General features: G+C 39.6%; 1 protein-coding gene across 1 annotated transcript in view; it reads right to left on the reverse strand.

Annotated features, from left to right (window-relative positions):
• Nucleotides 1-5,469, reverse strand: part of RAD54B (RAD54 homolog B) — a 95,456-nt gene extending 89,987 nt beyond the window's left edge. Inside the window, exon 1 of the mRNA XM_033438284.2 lies at nucleotides 5,336-5,469. The gene's annotated coding sequence lies outside the window, so the exon portion shown is untranslated. The remainder of the gene's footprint in view (nucleotides 1-5,335) is intronic.
• Between the last annotated feature and the right edge of the window lie 554 nt (nucleotides 5,470-6,023).

A 6,023-nucleotide genomic window follows, 5' to 3' on the forward strand; every position in this document is an offset into this window, starting at 1 on the left:
TTCCTCTAGGCCTTTGAACAAACTTTCCCCTATACAGTGTTGGGAATGCCTTTAGCATTTTCCTTTGCCTGATTGATTCCAATTTATCCTTTAGGACTCTTAACTATGAGCCCTCTTCATCTCTGCTCAAAGACTGGATTAGAGACCCTTCCTACATGTGCACTACCCAAACACTTTTCACACTGTAATGAAACTACCTATTAATTCACCCAAGCTGTAAACTCCTGGATCAGGCATGAAGTCTTACATTCCATTCATCACTATATTGCCAGTACCAACACAAGAAGGCATTCAGTATTTGTTATATAAATAATTCTACAGCCATTAATGGGGAAAAAAAATCACATTTTAAAAGAATGTTTAGGGACTTCCCTGGTGGCGCAGTGGATAAGACTCTGCGGTCCCAATGCAGGGGGCCCAGGTTCGATCAATGGTCAGGGAACCAGATCCCACATCATGCCGCAACTAAGAGTTTGCATGCCACAACTAAGGAGCCCACCTGCCGCAACTAAGACCCAGTGCAACCAAATAAATAAATATTTAAAAAATAATAAAAACTGGTATCAAAAATACTTCCAAGTTAGTAATAAAAATAAGTCCTTAAATTTAAAAAAATAAAAGAATGTTTAATGATGTGAAATGTTTTTTATATATCAAATAAAAAATGGCTATAGAAAGCAATTTTAGCAAGGCTGCAAGATACCAGGTTAATACCCAAAAGTCAATTGTCTTCCAACATACCAGCAATGAATAAGTGGAATTTGAAATTAAAAACACAATACCATTTACATCAGCACCCCATAAAAATGAAACACTTAAGTGTAATCTAACAAAACATGTATAAGATCTATGTGGGGAAAAACTATAAAACTCTGCTGAGTGAAATCAAAGAACTAAATAAATGGAGAGATTCCATGTTCATGGATAGAAAGACTAAATATTGTTAAGATGTCAGTTCTTCTCAACTTTATAGATTAATACCATCCCAACTAAAATCCCAGCAATTTATTTTGTGGATATCAAAACACTGATTCTAAAGTTTATATGGAGAGACAAATGACCCAGAATAGCCAACACAATATGGAAAGAAGAGAACAAAGAGAACTGATAATACCTGACTTTAAGACTTAACATATAGCTACAGTAATCAAGACAGTGTGGTATTGGTGAAATAGACAAATGAATCAACAGAATAGAATAGAGAGCCAGAAATAGACCCACATAAAGACAGTCTTTGACAAAGGAGCAAAGGCAATAAAATGGAGCAAAGATAGTGTCTTCCACAAATGGTGCTAAGACAACTGGACATTCACATCAAAGAAAATGAATCTAGAAACAGACTTTACACCCTTCACAAAAATTAACTTAAAATGAATCAGAGGCTTACATGTAAAACGCAAAGCTATAGAACTCCTAGAAGATAATATAGAAGAAAAGCCAGATGACCTTGGGTATGGTGATGACTTTTTAACTACAACACCAAAGGCACAATCCATGAAAGACGATAATTGATAATCTGGACCTGATTAAAATTAAAAACTTCTGCTCTGAAAAAAGGCAATGTCAAGGGAATGAAAAGACAAGCCACAGACTGGGAAAAAATATTTGCAAAAGGTGCATCTGATAAAGGACTATTATCCAAAACGTACAAAGAAATCTTAAAACTCAACAATAAGAAAACCCAGTTAAAAAGTGGGCCAAAGACCTTAAAAGACATATCACAAAAGATATACAGATAACAAATAAGTACATGGAAAGATGCTCCACATCATATGTCATCAAGAATGAAGAAAATCCAGAACACTGACAACACCAAATGCTGGTGAGGATGTGGAGCAGTAGGAATTTTTGTTCATTGCTGGTGGGAATGCAAAATGGTGCAGCCACTCTGGAAAACATTTTAGCACATTTTAGCACTTTCTTGCAAAACTGAACATACTTTTAACATAAGATAACTCCTTTCAACAAAGAGTTGAAAATTTATGTCCACACAAAAACTTGCATACAAATAGTTATAGCAACTATAATTACAATTACGAATAGTAATTGCCAAACTTGAAAGCAACCAAGCATTCAGTAGGTGAATGGATAAATAAACTGTGGTGTATCCAGACCATGGAATGTTATTCCACACTTTAAAAAAAAAAAAGCTGTCAAGCCATGAAAAGACATGGAGGAACCAAAAATGTATATTACTAAATGAAAGAAGCAATCTGAAAAGGCTACATACTGTATGATTCCAACAATGTGACATCCTGAAAAACTATGGAGGCAAAACTATGGAGACATTAAAAAGATCAGTGGTTGCCAAGGGTTAGGGGAGGGGCAGGGATGCAAAGGCAGAGCACAGAATTTTTTAAGGCAATGAAAATATTCTGTATAATGCCCTAATGATGGATACATGTCATTATATATTTGTCCAAATCCACAGAATGTAGAATGCCAAGAATGAATACTATTGTAAACTATGGACTTTGGGTGCTTATGTGTGTCAACTGTAAAAAATGTACCATTCTGGTGAAGGATGCTGATAATGAGGGAAGGCAGGGATATATGGGAAATCTCCACTTTCCTCTCAACTTTGCTGTAAACCTAAAACTGCTCTAAAAATAATAAGTTTTAATTTCACAAATGGCTACCAAACATGTTCAGCATCATTCCAATTTTATAAAAAAAAAAATAGTATGTGTGTTTGTACTTTTTAAAAGACTAGAAAGCAAAGGGGCATGAGGAACTTTTCGGGGTGACTGAGATAACCTGCATCAGATTGTAGTATGATTACAAGTTTGTCAAAACTCATCTAAGGGGACCTCCCTGGAGGTCCAGTGGTTAAGACTTCGCCTTCCAATATAGGGGGTGCGGGTTCGATCCCTGGTCGGGGAGCTAAGATCCCACATGCCTCGCAGCCAAAAAAACCAAAACATAAAACAGGAGCGATACTGTAACAAATTCAATAAAGACTTTAAAAATCGTCGACGTCAAAAAAGTCTTTAAAAAAAAAAAAAACTCATCTAAGTATACGCATTGAATTATAAACTGTAAATTACACATCTAAAAAGATTTTTAAAAGACTAGAAAAACACATGCCACAACATTAACACTATGTCTAGATGTTAGAATTACCAGTAATTTTTTTATTTTCTTCTGAGTTCTTTCCTACATATTTCCAATTTTCTACAAAAAAAAAAAAAGAACTGCAGCCAATTAAGCTGTGACATGCCATCACTGATGGTTAGACATTTCCCAATTACAGCAACTTAAAAATGATGACATACATGAGTATTCGATAAATAACCAGGCTTTATATAGTTTGAGGGATTAGTAGTGGTGTAAGAATTAATAAACAGAAACCTCAATTAAAATACAGACCAGAGGGCTTCCCTGGTGGCGCAGTGGTTAAGAATCTGCCTGCCAATGCAGGGTACACAGGTTCAAGCCCTGGTCCGGGAAGATCCCACATGCTGCAGAGCAACTAAGCCCGTGCACCACAACTACTGAGCCTGTGCTCTAGAGCCCGCGAGCCACAACTACTGAGTCTGCGTGTCACAACTACTGAAGCCCGCGTGCCTAGCAACACGCACAGCAACAAAGACCCAAAACAGCCAAAAATAAAAATATATTAATTACTTAATTAAAATTTTAAAAAAACATGATGTCCACATCATGAAATTTAATAGGTTCCATTCTCTACATTTAGTCAGACCCGCCTGCAGACTGACACCTTTTTAAGAGGAACACTAGAAAAATACAGTAACTAGAAACTTTGGGCAAGCTATTTAAATGCTCTGTATATCAACTTCCTCATTTATAAAATAAAGAGAACAGACTAGCTGCTAAAACTTCTTTCAACACTCAATCCTAAGAATCACTACCTTAAACCCTTAAACTTTTCTACACCTAATACACAATGTCTAATTTTTCATTTAACCAGTAAACTAAAGAAAATAATAATGAATTTGAGTATGCAGGCATGTGAGAAGCAGCACAGGGCAGTGGTTAAGAAAACACTCTGGAGTCAGCCTGCCCTGGCTTGATTTCTAGCTCTGCCATTTATATGTGACCTTAGGCATCCATCAAGCCATTTAACTTGTTGATGCATTTCAAAGTAAACTGCAGACATCAGTATATTTCCCCCTAAATGCTTCTGGATCCTTATTACTTCTTAAATTAGTGCTATTTGAGCCCTCTTCCCAGGCCCTAAAAATAACGCCCATTTGGCAGCCCTACTGTGATGCTCCAACATCTGTTACACTCTTAACACCTACTGCTTCTGTTCTCCCAAGTAAAATGGCAAATCCAGGCTGATGATACATCACAAGGCCTACAGTACTTGGCAATTTAATACACTGTACTGTGTAATAATTAAGAATACAGTTTTGGAGGCAAATGCCTGAATATAAATCTGGACTGACACTTCCAAGCATGTGATCTTGCACAGTTTACATAACCTCTTTGTGTCTCCCTTTCCTTATCTATGACAGGCGGTACAACAATAATTACTTATAAGATTGTTGGGAGGATTAAATGAAATACTTAAAGTACAAAGTCTGACACACAGTACGCACTCAATGTTACCTGTAATATTACTATCTATGATAATCATTATTAGATGTTTAATACATAAGGTCCTATAAGAGCAGAGATAACAAAGTTTCCGCGAGGGGGGTAGCAAAGGATGAAGTTCGACAAAGGGGATTATGACCAGAATCTGTGGATTCGGTTTGGCTTTGAAGGGGGGATGGGGTGCAACCATCAAACCTCTAGGATGAAAAAAAAAAACCTCTAGGACGCAAGAATGCAAATAAAACAGTCAAGAACCAGCAACGCACCTCCCCTGCTGTTTCTGCTTTTCGCCTTCTAACTACATTAGGTAGTAGTTATTTCACTTCGTGGCTTAAATCGCTCCTTTGATTTTGTGGCCCCGCTAAACCGGCCTACAAAAATCTTCCGTTACTTACTATTAATTAATACCGTGCAGGAGAGTGGAGATTAGTCCTGGGGAAAGAAACCCAAGCGCCACAGAAGCCGAGCGGGCTGACCGCAGTGTGGGCGCGGAAGCACCACCGTCCGGAGTCGCCTCTAGCGTCGGCCTCCCCACCACAAACACACCCCCACGGCGCGCCCTCCGCCACCAGCCACCCCACGGCCAGCAGCGAAGGCGCCCCTCACACTTGAGACCCCTCCGCGCTCCCAGACCCGCAGGAGGCGGCCACAGGCGCTCCGCCGCCTTCCTTCCCTCCTCCGTCGGAGGCCTACTCCGGCGCCTCTCCCCTCTTTGTCCCACACAAGCCTACAGGCTGTCGCAGCCTCACAAGCCTCCCCTCCAGGGACGCACCAGAGAGGATCCGAAGGACGCTGCGCCACCAGCCAGGAGGAACCGGAGGAGACAGCGCTCCCTCAACGACAGAGCGGCTCAAGGTTCCCGCCTCGGCGCTGCCAATTGCGGACGAGCCCATCGCGCGTGCGCACTACCTTACTTCCGCAGATCCCAGTCCAGCTCGACTCTGATTGGACGACCTTTTCGCATCACTGAGCAAGTGTTTTTGCCTTTCTCCTTGACCTCTGCCAAGTTTGATTCGGGATTATGGTTCAATTAGAAAAGTATTTATTTGCTGCCTACGGTCAGACATGATGTTCATGCTGAGGCTACAGACCACATCCCAGGACAGATGAGGCATATTTCTTAAATCTGAGAACATCTACATGGATATGTTCGTGCAGTTTGATGGTCTGTCTGCATTGTAAAAATATACAAATATAATAGATTTTTACCATATAGCTCCTAAATTATGCCGCATTTTAGGAATGAGGGAATTTCAACGACTTTGTTAATATGTTCCTTTTAGGTACCCAGCTGAAATAAGTGAACTGACGTTTTAAAGTTGGTCCAACACCTTTTAATATGGTGACTAGTTAGAAATACAGAGGTCGTGGGCCCTTTAATGTAAAAGTATCCCCAAACCAGGTCACCGTCTGTTAATATGTAGAAAAATATTCCGGTTTGAACAAAACACTTTAAAACA

Source organism: Orcinus orca, chromosome 17 (genome assembly GCF_937001465.1).
Source record: "Orcinus orca chromosome 17, mOrcOrc1.1, whole genome shotgun sequence".
Taxonomy (NCBI): Eukaryota; Metazoa; Chordata; class Mammalia; order Artiodactyla; family Delphinidae; genus Orcinus; species Orcinus orca.